The 18,583-nt window shown below is 38.9% G+C and overlaps 1 protein-coding gene across 1 annotated transcript in view; it reads left to right on the plus strand.

Moving 5' to 3' along the window:
• The first annotated feature begins 1,100 nt into the window (after positions 1–1,100).
• The window catches only part of LOC136424208 (uncharacterized), a 29,285-nt gene continuing 11,802 nt past the window's right edge, over positions 1,101–18,583 (plus strand). Inside the window, exon 1 of the mRNA XM_066412728.1 lies at positions 1,101–1,266. The gene's annotated coding sequence lies outside the window, so the exon portion shown is untranslated. The remainder of the gene's footprint in view (positions 1,267–18,583) is intronic.

An 18,583-nucleotide genomic window follows, 5' to 3' on the forward strand; every position in this document is an offset into this window, starting at 1 on the left:
GTCTGATGTCGTCTGAATCATACTCAATTACAGAAATACTCGAAAGAAGAAAGGATTTTGCCCTTTGTAAAGGGGTAGAAGGCAACCTTCTAAACATGTGTTTTGTGGATTTATTTACCAGAGGAAAAGTCCCAAAATGTTCTTGGGATAGTCGTGCAAGTGTTGTACAATCTCAACTGTTTTCTTATGAAAACCGCAGTCTTATTGTTAATTAGAACCTACACAAGCTTCCACATTCTTAAATATCAGTCGAATTCCTCATATTTCAATGAGAACCTTGTTGATGATTCATTCTGTCCATGTCCATCTGCTTGAAAATCCTACGGCATTGATATGTCAAATTTCTGGTTTCTCAGTGGACACAGCCCAGTAGAAAGGGACTGTTACTAGTGTTAGCAATGATAAGTTTGGCGGAACGGGATATTTCTCACGGCTTTTTTGGGTATTAGAGTAGGGAATCACCATGACGAGGCTTGACGCAACGGCCTCTCAGACAATCAATTTCCCTCGCAATGACTTTGTCAAGGTTGCCGCTATCTCTCATCACTTCTCTGCTTATGTCTTATCTTCCTAAATGGGGTGTCGGAATTCAAGGAGTCGTAAAATAAACTATGTTGGTGCCTGAAATGTGGAACCTGCCGATTGATTGAGACTATGGATTACTTCCCTTTTTAAGGGCCATACCAATTTAATTTCTGGGTTCTCAGATTAAACAACGTAATGCTGAATTAGAAGATCGACTTAAATTTTTTTATTTTGATCTGACCCTTACTTCTTCTCTCTTGAACCCAATGAAAAGTGGCCAGCAGTGATAAATAAAGGCTCAAACAAAGGAACGTTCAGAGTTTTCATCTTGGTACACACACTTAAACAGGGAAAATATAGTTCTAGGCTGCAATGAAGATGTTACAAGGTTGTTTATTTATCATTGGGTTAGTGCCTCACACTCAATATTCTAATGAGGAAATCCATGGTACATTTCCCTATACCTACATTGACAGAGTAAATGGTGTTTTACAATCTCATAGAAAGGAAAAATTCTATATTTGCTAGCAAATGTTACTTCTTTGACCAGTGATCCAATGTACATTAAATCAATGTTGTCTTTTTATGTTTCTACAGAAACAACATCAGCACTACTCCATTGACAACAGAAATAAGTGTACAGACTGCTGAACTGATGCTGACCGACTTCACAACCTGGTAGCTGCGTTGATGAAGCAATTGTAACACAGCAAGCTGAGACATTGTCACAAAACTGCAAAGGTAAGAATTACATCTTATAGATAGTGTGTATGAGAAATAGATTCATCTGACTTTAGAGGGATACTCAGATTTGTACCTGTAAAATGCAATACTGTATCAACGTCTTGATCGGGGAATTGGTCACAGCATTTGGGTTTTAATATGCCTAACACTAGCTATAGGCAAAGGACTACAGGACTTCTTCCCAGACAGTCTGACCTTACAGTATACATGTAGGCGGCAGTGTACATCTTCGCTCCTTTAGGCCTTTGGCTACACAGTTGTGCCAGCACTAGGCTAGTCAATATTTATGTCACATACCAGCATATAGAGGCATCCTTGCCTTTTCCTCTTTACACCATAACATTCTGCAAAGATTTTGAAGAAGTTTTTTCAAAGATCTTAGTTATGCAAATGATCAGCTACCTGTTTTTGATATAACTCATAGATAGTGTTAACGCCAATAACGGTTTCCCTTCCAAGACATGCTCCTGAAGACCCCTGATTTCAAGTGTCACTGCTCCAAACTATCGATTGACCCTATTGAAGCCGGGAGTTCACGAGGGTGGCCTGTCGTCCCTAGGTTATGGATTTTTCTGTAAGTTTTGCTTGGATGTCCCTTGTGCATTATTGATGCAGAAGGGCATAGAACATGTACATAGGTCACATGGAGTTTCAAGAAGCCTTCTAGAAATACATAGCCAGGAACAATGTAATGTGTGATCTTGTACATGTATGCACATGATGTATATATAAAGAGGATAACCAAGGACGAAGCATGACGCTTTTTCATTTGCTAATACCGCAGTAGATGTAGTGCAAGGCTACTCACAGTTTAGATCTATGCACTCTCGATGAAGTCTTCCCAAAGAAATGAAGTTTAATCATGGAAGTACATGTACAGTTTTCATGATGTCCCATTGTCTAGGAATCATCTAACGTTGTGCCACTTACGCTATAGTATAATATTTCTCCGTAAAGGTTATAGTATGTAACAATCAATTGTAATGCGATTGTTGCAGATTGCATGGCACTGAAATGTCCATAAAGACGCTACATCAACCAGGTCCCATCCAGCTTGCACAGAAGCATTACCAGTTTAATCAATGAATTTGACAGTAGTTAACTTTATGTATGAATTGGAGACAAGCATCAGGGAGCAGATTACAAAGTCTCATCCCAATAAACTCCGGTGACGTCAGCTTTATCGATTCGCGGAACACGGCAAGGCAAGAGTCAATAGATTCAATTTCGATAAACATCGTTCGGGTCAAGAGGTGACCCTAATCTCTAAAACTTTCATTTTCTTTTCCTTTCAAGTTCACTTGGGGAGCAATACAGGATTGACTCCGGCAGTCGTGGGTTCATTGGATATAGGAACACACAGATGCAGGAACAGATAGGAGCTGTATAATGTGATGGAGATGGACAGGTACTTGGAAAATGATGTCATGCCCCAGTAACTATATCGGAACACTTCTAGCTGCCGCCGTGAAAGGTGGTTTTGTTTTCCGGGGGTCTGGATGTTTGTGTTCTTGGGTATCAGTTAGTTATCATTAACAGTAAATGAAGACATGCACAGATGCATTTACAGATAGGAGCTGTATAATGTGATGGGAAAAGGCAGGTACTTGGAAAATGATGTCATGCCCCAGTAACAAATTGGAACACTTCAAGTTGGCTCTGGAAGGGTGGTTTTGTTTTAGGTGTGTCAGAATGTTTGTGTTCTTGCGTGTCCATAGTTATATGAATAATGTTAGAGTGATAGGATGTGAGCGGGAAGATGGTGTAACTGTAGACTGTCAGGATGTAAATTTTAAGGTCGACTTGGAGGTAAAATTGGTCTTGGGGCTTGTGAAGTGGCTGATACATGTATGCTAGTCACGTTCAACATAGAGTGACATGAAGTGATCAATGAAAAGATACTACTGCTCTTGCACCAGCCACAAAATCAGTATACGATGCTCTTTCATTTTTGAAACAATAGATTTTATGCACTGATGACTATAAGAGCTATGAAAAGAAGAACTTTCTTCAACTATTTTTGCTGCCAAAATTGGATTGTACCTCAAGATAACACACAACATCCCTAGGCTAGTACATCGTTGTAATGATTCATTTTGCAGACTTTCCATTCCTTTGCAGCATCTGAGTGTTCCCACCCTTGGGCTCAGCGCCAATAGATTTTGTCAGCTAGTTGGTCAAGATCAATGCGGTACTTCTTCGGCGCACTACTTTTGTCAAAGGTTAACATGTTTGACACCAACCAATGGCATTGATGGGGATATATGAGTTGGACGCCCGCCCTTCGTTTGGATGTTGTATTCCTCTATCGATTGAATCCACAAGAGTGATTGTCAGGTATATGGTGATTGGTTGTAGCTGGAGGCAGTTGTTTGAGGAAGATAAATCGACATCGCACATACATGAACTTCACCTTCAAAATGAATGTGTAGTTCAAGGCCAAAGATGCGGTTAACACCTTCTAGTTCAGAGAAAAGTGTATGGATTTACGAAGTTGTTTTCAAAGATTCCTTGCCATTTTTACCTCCATGAAAAATGGAGGTATTGTTTTTTGTGTCTGTGTGTGTGTGTGTCTGTCTGTGTGCTACTGTTAGTGTTTCTGAATTTGTAGTCAGTATAACTTTAGAACCTCTGGATGGATTGTGATAATATTTTTCGAGTACGATAAGCAACAACCCCAACCAAGTTTTCCTGTCCCAGGATTTGACCGGGGTCTCCCAGTCACTAACTATTTAAAACCAGGAACTTGAGTGTGAGGCTCCTAGTATTGAGCTACAGCTAGTCTTGAGACATCCCATTTGATACTATAGAAGGGAAAAAACATTGACCTGTATCTGTACCTGAACATATTATCCGTTATTGCCCCAAGTCAGGACAAGAGGAATTCTGACCCCATCTTTGGGTGTCATGAATCAAAGGTCAAGGGTTAAGTGCTGTTCTCTGATTACTTGTTCCCAAGGTCAACGCTGGGATAAATGGCTGTGAACCTGGCGGATTGGGTTAGGTCATCTAAGTACAGCTTCTGCACAATGGTCATTTTTCACTAGATCCTGGTCATCTATGACCAAGACCGGTCTGGACGCTGTCTGAAATAGGGTGTCTATCAGAATTAATTGTAGATACTTATAAGAACAGCAAAGTTAGAATTTCCTTTTTAAATACAAGTTGTCAGGCTTTTACAAATCTGTTGCAAAGATTGAAAATAAAAGGATAAAAAGTTTCACTGCCTTGACTGATTGTAACCAAAAGTTGCCCAATTTTGTGTTTTGAGATTTAATATCATGAGAAATAGAAATGATAATGATTTTTGACACGCACATCTATAACTGTCTCCAACGTTAATGCAACAGTTTCCCCTCAATTTTTCTTAAAGGTCAGTAGCAAAGACTCATCTGTCATAATGGAAGCAATTTGAGATCCTTTCCTCTCAGACTTTATTATATAAATACATTAAGACGGACTTATGCGAGTTAAGTGACATTCTCTGAAAAACTTGGTGTAGCAATTTTCACTCAAACAGTACACTAGTGTTATACTGGTTAGGCTGTACTTATTTATTCCTTTGGTCTTCGGTTATTTCAAAGTAAAAATTTTGGAGAAAACTTGCATCTGACTATTATTCTCTCCTTCAATCTGTGTGCCAACATACAGACTTGTTTGTTCAGACCGTGTTTTTTTCTATTGATATTTCCATTACTTTTCAAATCTGACAACCAATACATTATATTACTGTGGCCGTATTCCAATTAACTGACTCATAAGACATATTTTGAGAAGCGTATTGAGCGTAGTATCTTCTTACGGTCCCGTTTCCACATGATAGAAAACCAGCTTGGTTTAACAAGACGCCATGGTAGCAGCAAGTAAGGGATCAGCGAAAATCGAGAAAGATTGTGATTCCTTTCAGGGGGTGTTGACGCACAGTTACGGGTGACAAAAAGGTTACAACAGCCGCGCCTGACCTTGTATCTGATCACAGAGAGGATTCTGGGACCATTGCCAAGGTCAAGACCCGGCGTCCCCGAGGGAGATGTTACATTGGTATTCCTGGAAGGCTTGGGTGTAATATGACGGTGTCGAACAGGTTTTGGGTGACATTATAGATTATTCTGTCCAGTATGCTTGTTGAGTTTAAGGTTTTGATAAGGTGTGTGGGGGAAACTTGAAGCTAGGTCATGATTATTGGGTGTGGAGTACAGTTTCTCAGCCATCTACACTCACCCAGACTTCTGTAACTCTTTTTTTGTTCCCAAGGATTTAGTTCTACAGTAGGGAGAAAATGGAGTGTTCAAAGTGGTTTTAAGTTTGCAGTTGAAACAAGGGGGTAGCCAGACAGAAGACAGAACAAGCATTTTCGCCGTGGTTTTAAATTGGTGGTGAAAAGGTTACCGCGGAAACGCTAACTTAAATACATTTACAGAACTACAGAGTATTAGGTATTTATGAGGTTCGTGTGGAAAATGTGAGTATTGTCATAATAATTGGGTGTAAAATATAACTTTTCAGTGATCAATACTTACATGTACATCGTTGAAGAGGTTCATCAGTCACGTATAATACCAGTTACACGAATATTCTTCGAACAGTGACTTGATAAAAGGTAGTGAATGTACATGTACATGTATGTATGTAGACTGCATGGAAATTTCTGGAAATGTTAGTTTGATAAATGAATATAAAGTTTGATTGGACAAAAATTGCACAGGTTGGGTATGGTGTTGTGTTCATGGGTCTAGCTACTTGTACAAATGCATACATGCAGGTGAATTTGCTGAGTATGTACAATGTAGGTGCAGGGCTCGAAATAGTGGGTGCATATGCACCCAAAATTGGAGCTGTGCACCTTATTTTTGACTGTGGGTGCACTGGTGCACCTAGATATTTTTGTAGGCTATAGGATAAGGGTACTATTGTACACTAGGTATACAGAATATTCTACCAGAAAAAGTACTATAACCTTTTATTTGATGTATGACTTGTTTGAAATTTTAAGGTTAGCTATAGTATTACAGATTGAAGTTCTTAAGAGCGTTAAACATTGTAATTATGTTTTGCTGACATTCAACTTTATTCTATGTGGTGCACCCAAAATTCTTTCAGTGCACCTAATTTTTTTGGTTGGGTGCACCAGTGCTCCTATTTCCAAAAATGAATTTCGAGCCCTGAGGTGGATACAGGAAACTGAAGATAAGACTTTTTACATCAAGCAAAGTTTATACATTTAATGGGACATATGATCTCAAATTCCAAAACTTACTTTATCTTGGTTGATGTTGAGGCTCATTAAACGGTATATGATTGTACAAATTTTCTCTATAGGCATGAAACTCGAAGAATTTTAACGATTAGAGGGGAGCGTTCGTAATGGAAAAAGAATGAAATTAAAGCGAACACACAAAATTCTTTGGCAAAGGCTTTGAAAGATGGCTCAGATCTCCAAAGGTCAGACAGAGGTCAAAAAGGACCCCAGGGAATGGGAATGACCATCATCTCCTCTCTGATTGGATCAATATTTGGTAGTTTGAAATAATCAAGGTAACGTGCAAATCGAGTTCGTTGAGTGATGGTTAGATTACAGCAGTTCGTTAACTCTAGGCTCTTAGAATCTCAAATAGGAAATAAAGCAGGAAAATGGCAGCAGCGACTGAAATAGAGTGATTCTCACTCAATAGCCGCCGTAATTTGAGATCTGGAATTGAAGCCATTCGATCCAGTATGAAATGAAGCCTACTTTCGGGATGGTGATTTATCCCGGAAGCTTTTATTAGGTCTTCATCATTGAGATAGATTAATGTTCCTGTGTTAGTTTGGAATTTACCACAAAAGTCTGGGGGTGGCTGAAAACAACTGTTCTGGCCATAAGCAAAATTCAATGTGATCCATAAGTCTGAAAAAATGCCTTGTAAAAGCAAGACATAATACTGTAGATCTTGGGATGTTTGTGGGTTTTTTCTTTGTTTTCTGGGCAACTTCTCCACCATGAATTCATGTCATAGCAAATGTGCATTAATCTAATGTATCACTACTGTACTTCAGAATTGTTTCAACTACAAAGTTGAAGCACTGCAAAAACCTCTTTTGCCCTTGTCTCTGCATAAATAAATGAAGTTACAGTATATTTTCAGACAAAATGCACCATGATGTATTCTTATATTTGCTGTCAAAGAAACACTGGAAGTTGACATGTCTGTGGTAACAAGGAGGTTGATAGTAATAACACCCATAATACAGTTTCCAGTATCTCTCCTTGGTACTGAAAAGTATGCTGTTAGCCATCATTTGAAAACTGAGTGAACAACGCAAGATTGCCATCAACTATAATGATATAATCTCAGGACCTCAGCAAGCCTTATTGGAGCTTAGCGGCACACTGATTGCGTGAGCACTACAATATGAAAGATTAACACACACTACTTTACTCCAACAGTTATTCAGCAATGCAAGCTCTACAATATCGAAGATTAACAGACACTCCTTTACATTAACGGCTATTCAGCTATATGAGCTGTACACAATATCGTAGATTAACACACACTCCTTTACATTAACAGCTATTCAAGATTAGTATGGTCAGCTTTAGCATTACCACTGTAGTGACCCATTTTTTCAGATCACTACAGCTTATGTTAAAATCTCCTTTTTGGCTACAAGTTATGGCATTAGCTGCAGGATGCCTAGTGGTTTTAAGCAGCTGGTTCGAGAGATACGTAGGTGGAGAGACATAGCAATTAGGAAGGACATGCGGGAACCGTCATTAATATCATATGTGTCAGGTGTGTAGTGCCCCCTCTAGTTTAATGATGCCTATATTTGGGGTCAATTGAATGCAGGGTTCCGGTGCTTAAGTTGTGTTTAGCATGGGCTGCCTGTTGTTTTATACGTCGCAGGGTTTGAACATCAGAGTCATAGAATACTGGAAATCTTTCAAGTTCAAGTTGGACAAGGCGTAGAAGGTGCGATGTGTACAGACCTCTGGAAGAGTTCCGTATAATCCTGATTTGGAATCATAAATATCTGATGGATTGGTTTACATGCACATATCCAGGTAGGTTGTTGCTAGTCTGTGCATATGTTAGTTTTAGTAAGTTGAATACTTGCTTGTGTTGAGTGTCTGTTTTCTTTCCTTCACTTGAGTGCCAAAAAGTTGCAGAAGAAGCATTGCTTTGTGTTAGTAAATATATGCTCTTCTACAGTCTTTCTACTTCTACCATTCTGGTTCAGACATGGATGAATAAAGTAATGCGTGTTCCAAAACAATAATGTGTAACTGTTACAATAAATGGGTTTCGAAGAATTCCAGACCAGTTGCGCCAGATATCGCCGTAACTGCTTGATGTTTTCCTTGAGTCCATACTCCATTGATAGTCTGTTAGTGTAGACCAGGCCTCAGAAGATGCCAGTAGGTCATAATTCATCTAAAAATGGTAAACAATAATTTCATACTTGTGACATGTCTTAGTTAGTTAAAGGTGTACATAGCCATGCATAGATTATGTAAATGTGTAAGTTTTTCCATGATTAAAATATTTCATAAGGTCTCCAAACTCTTGTTCCAGACCAGTTTTGAGAGTTGCGCCAGATATTGTTTTATGTTTGAGTCCACGCTCCATTAATAATCCGTCAGTGCAGACCCGTCCCCAGTAGGTTGTCTGGTGAGCCTCCCAGAATGTGTTTCTAACGAGGCATGGCTCGGCTGGGTCCTGCGGGAGGCATAAGGTGTGCTGACGGAGATTTGCACCAGCCTGTGATGACGAGCACTGAAGAATGCTGTAAATGCAGAAATCTTTGCGGCGGTTTTATGTTGGTAGTTTTCGTGGTAACCCTTTCACTGCAAACTTACATCCAATACCACTGCAAAAATGCTTGTTCTGTATTCTGCCTGCCCTTCTGTTTCAACCGCAAACTTAAATCCGCTGGAACATTTCTTTCTGCTGCAAAATCAAATCCCCGCAAACTCAAAGGCAGGTACTGTTACTGTGTCTTATGTTAAAGTAATCCATCTTCTTCTGAAATTTTCCATCCACACGTGTATAACTTTGTTTCAAATAATTGGTAAAATATCAAGTGTATTGTTTTCTAATACTTTGACATCACACTTAACAAAAATTGGTCAAGACCAAAATGAATTGGTTTTCATGATTTGAAAAACGTACATGACAAAAATATGATACTTGTTTGAAGCTATGAATTACTTCTGTGCCTTACGCAAAAAAATTGTTTATGCAGTGAATGTTTAGTGAGGAACATGTATACAACGCTGCTTTTGGATCAGAAGGTTTAGGGTTTGAATTCTTTTCATAGTTCTTTGATCCACAGCTGGCTACAAGATCACTGAAACAACATGAATGAATCAGTACATTTCAAATGCGTTGGCCTGGCAAGCTTGGTGACCTATATCTTTGGGAGTGAATATACTGACTCTAGGGAAATCACACCACTCTTGACCATATTACCCCTGTATTAACCCTATGTATGGAAGAGGAGATTCCACCAGAAGAGGTTTACAGATGCATGTTTTACAGGTTATAGACACAGGTCAATCCCAGGACAGCCTTGTAGAGTTTGGTGGACGAATAAAACACCACTGTGACTGTTAAGAATGGCAAAAGGATTTCACCCATTTATTTAGTTGTAATATTGTTTATGAATCCGACGCAATTAATACCACGAAGATTGCTTTGTTAACTTGTCTTTATTGATATTGATCAAATGATAAGTACAACATTAAGTTGCAAACAAGATGCTAGGAAAGTTGACCTCCATATCTGGAAATAGATCTAATCAAAAACTTTTGCGATAAAGTTATAAACGAAACAGACAATCTAGCACTAGATGTACATGTAATCTTTAATTTATGTACAACACCAACCATGTTACATGTATGTATTAGTGTAATATAGTAAGTCACAGAGTACCTACTACAGTCATTGGGGAATTGGAAAAAAAGTGGGTCACTGAAATCCTTGGGCTACTAAAGGAATGTTTCCACCCCAATAAACACACCTGTCCATAAAAGCAGTAATAAAAACCAGTAAATTGAAAATATTCCAAGGCCCAATGGGACTGGGAGGGTAGGGTTGTAACATTAGGTCAAAACTGAGAGGAGGTTTTCATTTTTCGTTCATTTGAGTTTGAGTGACATTTTTGCAATGCTAGGTGAACACATGGGTAGCCAAGTGTGTTATTAGTATTGATTGAATATGAAATATGTCACCTTGTATAATTGATGACTTGTCATGAATTATGATTTTTCACAAAGGTCAGCAGCAGTTGATTTTTCATCAGTTCATTGCTGCAAAAAATATAACTATCTACATTATATGTTCAAAATTATATTTTTGTAATAGTTATTTTATTCTATGTTTGGTACACATTTGAATGAAAAGATTTTGTGATAAGCTTGTTTAGAAACCCTTAAATTTTCTATCATTATCGTCATACAACCTTTGCAATTTAGTGCTTTAAGTTACGCTTTACCATGACTGTTGCAACATGAATATACGGAGGAGTACTGATACAGTACAGTACATTTTTGAAAGAAATTGAATTTGCGTCAAACCATGATTATGATTTATACCAGATGATCAAACTTCCCTTATTAGAAATTGGCATGCATTCCAACAGCCCAATATTATGTGGGCCATACCATGTTGCATTGTATGGGGGTGTCGCTACAATTGTTCTTAATGTAGATAGAGCAAAGAAACAAAGATCCATTGCATAGATTATCAAACTAGGTTGATTATTCCATTTTACACAAGTGAACTATTTTCAGAAATCAAGAAGAGAAAACAGATGAGAATGTAAAACTCTCCCCCCTATATCTCAAAATGGTTCCGTCCCAGATTTTAGCACCAGTCAATCAATACACAGTCAAACGTGGCATCCTGTGAGGTGATCAGAAGCTGGGAGACTGAAGGTATGATAGTTAGCACACTGCTCTGTGACAAGCCGATGGATACAGTCCATTTTCACTCAAAAGGAGAAGCTGTTATATGTAACAGTATGTAGATGCCCATGTGGTCAATTTTTGTAGTTGTAGGAAACCGTTCATGTTTTATTGCCTTCAAGTACTAGAGTTAACCCACATAGGATTGATGTGTACAAAAATGTGTATTTCCCTAGAGCCATTGTAGAGTGGAAGTAGGGGCATCCCCATACACTGTTACAGCTTTGAACAGCGCTTGCAGCTAGATGTGAAAAAGTTAGGTGTGACAGGTCGTTCAGTGTAATATAACCAACTGCTGCTGCGCTGCGCTTACGCCAAAGGGCTATCATACCGGCTATATAGTATAGGTACAGAAATCTGATAAAGATCCTAAGCTGAAACATGCGCAACATTTATTGCTTCACTACATCAAACTGCTCGTACGTACCAAAGTACAGATTTTCCCCTCATACTTTTTTTTTATGTCGATCTACAAGATCATCCCAACTTCTTTAGTTTAACCTTTAGCACTCTGAAGTAGCCATTTGGCACCCAATTTCCAATTGGTTACAGAGTTAGGCAGCAGGGAGAAGGTTAAAAATCTCAGATCCAATAGATTGTGTTAGTTCTTTTCTTGAAATTAACCTTTAGCACTCTGAAGTAGCCATTTGGCACCCAATTTCTAATTGGTTACAGAGTTAAGAAGCAGGGAAAAGGTTAAGAATCTCAGAACCAACGCATTGTATTAGTGTAGCCTAAACCATTTTGTACGTAACCGGCCATTGACCCAGAACAGGTGTGCGTCCTTCCTTTTGTCCAGCATTGATTGAACCTGAGGTTTGGTATTGATTTCGTGTGGATTCATGTGTTAGATTTATCATGTTTATCTGGTCTATCAAATGAAGTTGTCATTTAACCAGGTGGGGTGAAATCATTGTTGTCATAATGATCCATTATGTCCTCAGTTATTCACTCTTCAGGCAATTTCAATTTTGTTTCAATTTCGTTTCTTGGTCCTCTAAAACTGCTTAATTAGTGTGAAGAAAAATTCTTGACGAACACCATTTACACACGCTTTTCACTGAGAGGCTGTTACCACTGAGCAATGAAAAATTTGGCAGATTGTTCAATTTTTTAAACGTTTACCGTTGTTTGTCATCTTTTAAATCATACTTTTACATATAGTGCATCATATTCCAGTTATGTGCTAAAAGATTACAAATTAGATTTTGGTTGCTCAGCAATGGCCGTCTTGTGGATGGGGGGCCTTGCCAAGTTGGAAGTAGCACATAGTACATGCACCAATGAAATCATTGCACACATAAACATTTGTTTGTTTTTTATCTATGCTGTTTCCATTGACCTCAGCTTAGCAGCAGAGCTGTCCGTAATGTTCATTATGCAGGGCGTTGACGAGTGGCGCTGAGGAAGGCGTTTACTTTATGTTTAAGTTCTGTAAGTCCTTGATGTTCACAATGTCCTGCGGGAGGCTGTTTCACAGCTTAACTGTAGCAGGGATAAATGTTCTTCTGTGCCAGAAGGTGGATGACTTGACAGGTTCTAGGGTTGCACTGTGTTGGGATGAACATCTCGGCGATGAACATAGGACTCTGTATGATTTGTTTCCGGCAATTTTGTCCATTTGATCTGTCTCTTCCCACTTTTACACATGAAACACATTGGGTGCTTTCTTTGGGTCAAACCGCCCTGTTTGATAATCGTATATTTTGAAGCTGGCGTAATGCAGATAAGTAAAACTAGGAGACTTTTTGCCCGTGGAGATCATCTGAATCTTTTGATCCTCTTTTTTACCTTATCAACCCGGTCCCACACAGGCGTGAAGCAGTCATTTTTCTTCTCAGTCTGTCAGAAATGGAATTATTGTAATATTGCCTTAAGCACTCTGATTGTAGCTAGCTTTTGAGTGAAGTTATCAGTTTATTTGGGACGATGACAAATAGTTGAATGGATCTTAGAGCCTTTGAGGGGTAAAAAAGCAATGTTATCTTTGTAAGCAGGAAACTAGTACAGTATTAGAAGATGAGCTCTTGTGATCGTCCTTTGGATAGGAACAGTCCACTAAAAAGGGGGTGGTGGCTACTTTTTGTCATGATTTAAAACAAGCTATGTCTGTTGATATTTTTCTTGAAATTTCTTTTGATTTTGTCTTAGATTTTCCTCGAATTTCGAAAACAGAAATTAGTCTTAAAATTTGTCAGTGGCTTTAGGTAAAATATCTACCCCTGGTTTGCCCAATGGTTTGTCCCAGTGTTCCCCTTTTGGTAGCATCATTGTGCTTATCAACAGGACGCCGCTGTTTTCCTTTCACTATTACACAAAGAGACCCACACTTATCTTGCCACATGCTGTGAGGGGACTGCTGAATATGTTTATCAAAAACAGACACAGATTTAGGCAAAGTGAGCAACACACTACACATGTAATTTCTAAATCAACCAACGTTTCTGTTGTGCAGTCAATATTTTTTCAAAGTAAAATAAATGACCCTGAAATTTGTATCATCCTATTTCATATAGAAGCGAAATCTATGTAGCATACAGAAAATGAAGCGGTATGAAAGTTGGTCTTTTGGGACCAGGTTGAAGTGCAAATCAGATCATTGAAAAACCAAGGTCAACCAAGAGCCTTTTAGGCTTTGAAATGGACTCAGGAAGGCCTACTGTGTTCCTGTCTGCTTGCACCTGCCTTCGTGAGGAGAAAACCAATAATTATGTACCAAATTGTAGCCTTCCCCATAAACCTCACTTTTCACCACCATTATTTGCATTGCATAAGTGGTTTGGGAAATGGTCATGAAGTCTGGGAATATATAATCTTAGTTGGAAAGTTTTTCTTCCAAAAAACACAGTAATATTGAAGTTTAAGTGTAAATTTCAGTAATGTTGGTTTGCTTATTCCTAAAACCTTGCGGTTTCATTTCTACCAGCAAATTAAAGTCCTGATTTCCATATTCCTACACTGTCTTCACAAATTCTCCACAAGAGTTTCCTATATAATCAGATCTATCATCAAGGGGGTTCAGTTCAGGTATTTTATTAAACCTCCTTGCTTTAGTGTATGTTAAACAATGTCTAGAATCAGGCTCAAGTTCAACATGTCAAGGTTTTGAGGGGGGAGAAACTGAACAGTTGTCAAACAATGAGAGCTTTTTCACGACTGGAAGAGGTAACTTCTGCAGTCGTGTTTTACAATGTCAAAAACAATGTCTCAAAACCAGGCTCAAGTTTAACACATCAAGGTTTTGAAGTACAAAACAGCAGTTGTCAGACAATGAGATCTTTTTCACCACTGGAAAAGGTAATTTCCGCTGCCATTCTGCTCCCCACATACAGCTGGGTGAGGGTCGAGTTACCATGGATGAGACCGTCCCTCATGACCACACCAGCACAATACATAACCACCAGGGATTTGTAAGCCCTTTCTACAGCATTTAGACCACCGAGGTGGGCATCAGTCCAGGAGCCGACTCGTTAGCGACGTTCTTTTATCCCATTGTCCACCAATCAAACGCAGGAGCACCTCTAGAATTTGTTGTTGTAGATCATGTGATCTCTAACAGGTATATCTTCAGAAAAGTACCAAATGTTACCAAAAATTTTAGCGTACATATAAGAAAAAGTGGTATAAAGATTTTTCTCCCTTGAAACAGTTTTATGTGTATTGTTGACAGGCGTTTTTGATGTCTTTGTCTGAATTCTGTGTTCTCATTTCGAGTTGACAGCCTGTTCAACAAAAGGACCCAATTCAAGCTGAAAATACGACAAAGCACCTTTGACCTCTACAGCTTGTGCAGTGAATCAACCTAAACGTTTGTGAAAATTACACAATTTCTTTACAAGCAGCATTTTGTTAACTAGCCCCTGAGGCTCTTACTTTTTCTGACATCTTCTTAGTTAATTAGGTTAGAATTTTAACCAATCAGGACTTCAGCAACTGTATGTGAACTCATGCATTCGATCAGGCACACTTTTCTTGCAGCTTGCTCTTGCCTTTTCTTCACCATTGTCCGAGACTGCCCCCGTCTATTGTACTGGTTAAACCACAGATGTGTAAAGTATTGAAAGGCACAGACAATAGGGATGGTCGGATCAATGGCTGCGGCCACCTGTCACATGCAATGGTTCAATCCGTGGGTGGTTCATTAAGTCCTGGACTCAGTTGTGGAGAGGTTGGTGTGGGGAGAGGATGACTTGCATCTGTGTGGTGACTTCTACTCAAGTTGTCAAGAATAGTGTCCATTTTGAGGTTTGTTCAATGCTTCAACCTAGTTGAGGACGTCCTTTAGTTGTATCTATGTTTAAACTCAGATCTTCTTCTTTCTTATTTAGTATAACTAAGATACCCAGGGGTAGTATTAGGATTTTCAAGGTATAAGGCTTAGCTATGGGAGAGGATGTCTTGTATCTGTGTAGTATCTTTAGTCGTCTAAAGACGTCTCTTTCAAGGTTGATTGGTCTATATGCCATTTTCAAGGAAATATTTGTCCTGTTCTTCTTTACCTCTGGCGTTTGACAACATGTTGAAACCTTTACCACTAGTATTTGAAGGCTGCTTCCAGGCAGGATTTGGGATACATTGATATGTTTACACAGTCCTGTCCTTAGTCAATAAGTGTATTTGTTTCACATAACCAGTTAACTCCAGCGTGTTCGAGGTTTGTTCATAAACATTGTTACAACACTAATCGAAGACACAAAACACTGTATCACAGCCAGCAAGTATTTTCTGTATTCAAAAGAGGTGGAACTTTATTGTATTGTGCTTGTGGTAGCCTATACTAGTACAGTAGTAGAAATAAAACTGAATTCAAGGCTTATGGCATCTGGGACGTTTTGCAATGGAACCAATTGAATTTTACCATATTTTTTTGTCATGTTGGCTATCGCAAGAGCTGATAAAAATTTCTTATTTTGGACATGGTTCTCAAAATCAATGCATGCATGGATGTCACCCATAGAATTTGTTTGCCGTGGCCTGAGAGATGTATAATGTGATCAGTGCTGGGGGCGTTTTGGATCCTATCTGATCATGCCACAGTCCCTGTCCCCTGGGTCCAGTTACATTATCATTTATATTACCAAGAGGGAAGGGGATTCCCTCTGCCTGGTAAGGGATGGTCGGACAATTTGAGGTGGGCTAGCAAAGAGAGAGAAATGTCAGAATGAAGAAAACTACTGGATGGGAGCTTTAAGGAAGTCTTGTCCGTCTTAAGTGAGTTTTTTGTTTGTTTTACATCTTCAGTTTTGGTGTGTCGTTTGGTACTGTTTTATAGCATTTATCTTAGTGCAATTTTAGAACTGAATACATGTAGCTTTGAGTATTTTTGGACAACATGAAACTACAAGCCACCGTCATTGGTAATATTCCAAACTGTGTTGTTCACAAAACTGTATCGTTCTCAAAACGTATCAATCATAAATGATTATCATGAAATGTAAAAATCAAAGGAAGAAGTGTGTTTTGTTTTAGACCATTTCATATTTTCTTCACATTGCTACACTGTTGTGAAGGCTAAATTTACTAACCATTGCTTGATAGCATCCAATATACTACTACATGGTCTCTAGCTTTTTTGTCCCAAATGGCAAGAATATACTTCAGCTAGAAAATATGGCACTGTACCAGGGCATGCCCTTGTTGCTCAGCATATCCGTATTCCTTCTATTACCTAATTCTTCTGTAATAGCGCAAGTCCCACAAGTAGAATGGTTTAGTAGCCGTGCGTCCAATAAATGTCTCCGCCCATATTTCACCCTTTGGTTGTGGTGGACAGCTGTGTTCAGGCTGATAGGACAGTTTAGTAGCCCTTCTGGCAGCTAGCCCAAGTCACTAGGGCAAAAATCAATCATTTTAGTTATTGGTGTGAAGGTAAAGGTAGTCCCGTGGCGTTTTTGAGGCCGTAAGGACAGTGAATTGTGTTACCCACTGTGTCTAGGGCATGGTATTCTAAAGCATCGCTCTCCTTCTACCGCCTTTTACCTCCCCAACCGAAGTCAGGTACCCATTTTACACCTAGGTTGAGTAAGGAAAGTCGTGTCAAGTGCCTTTCCCAAGGGTACAACGTCTAGCCAAGAGTGCAAGGAATCAAATCCGTGATCTCTTGAATTTTTACCTCAAAATAACTGGGAACCATGACTTGTGAATAGATTCCTATGTCCAAATTCTAGGGGGATACGATGCAAAATGTATGTATTAATTTTGCAAGCCATTGATTTGTATTCAGTAATAACCAACAGTGTAAAAAATTTCAGCTCAAAGGCCAGCACCCCCCTCCACAAAGTGAATGGTTTACCCCCAGTTCCTGTCAGATCCTAATCTAATGATAAATGGTTTGCCCCTAGTTTTTATGAATTTCCCATCTCCTATGAGATCTAATCACATGGGTGCACAAGGCCTCTTGGCCAAACCGTTGAAATTCTCCCTGACATTGGTTTTAGAAATATACGTACTAGTCATGTCCTAATTAGCCTAACAGTAACAGTTTTATTTTGAATGACAGGCTTTTTCAAATAGATGCTTTATACAGCCAAAACATTCTACAAGCATTGACTGGGTATAGAATTTGACCCACCTTTTGTAGAGTACTTTCAAGTACTAAGTAATAAAGCGTAGAATGAGGTCAATTCTTGTCGTGATAATTTTCAAGCTCCCATTAAATTTTGCAGGTGTAGGAAAAGCCAGAATAATGGTACTTTTATGGAACTATCGTATAACCATTGTAATAACAATGACTTTTATGGCGTGCTTTTAGGCTCTATTGTGTCAAATGTGTGTTATCAGTTGTCAGAAAAATGTTAATATGCACACATCGCTTACCCCTTTTTATGGGCTGCTTTTGTGTAGAAAGAATTGGAAAGGTATGTTTGATTGCAAATTACTACATATTTGCCCCAATTTCAATTCCAGAAGCTTGGGCCTACACCAAAACCAAAACAAAGGAACAAAGAAACAAACAAGCAACAATTCTTTCTACAATAGTGCAACAGACTCTTCGTTGATGAAGATTAGACATCCAGGTTGTAAGATACGCCAAAAAATAGTTGCTCAAGCAACTGGATAAAATTTTGAAACAGTCAAACATTTCAGACAGCATCCGCTGTCACATTTCCATTCAGAGTTTTGGTATAAATCTGGTTTCCTAGTCCTTTCCTTAGTCACTGACGAAAGACAGCGAATGCTGTCTGAAACGTCTGACTGCTTCAAAATTTTATCCAATTGCTTGAGTAACTATTTTTTGGCAACAGACCCTCCTTCTAACTGTAAAGAACCGACCACATACTGCCTTAATGAGGGGAAAGCTCAGACATCAGGACTTTATCTTCAGTGATTACCTTCTAAATTGATCAAAACTGCCGCTGACGACTG

The sequence above is a fragment of the Branchiostoma lanceolatum genome, chromosome 18 (genome assembly GCF_035083965.1).
Source record: "Branchiostoma lanceolatum isolate klBraLanc5 chromosome 18, klBraLanc5.hap2, whole genome shotgun sequence".
NCBI classification, from domain to species: domain Eukaryota; kingdom Metazoa; phylum Chordata; class Leptocardii; order Amphioxiformes; family Branchiostomatidae; genus Branchiostoma; species Branchiostoma lanceolatum.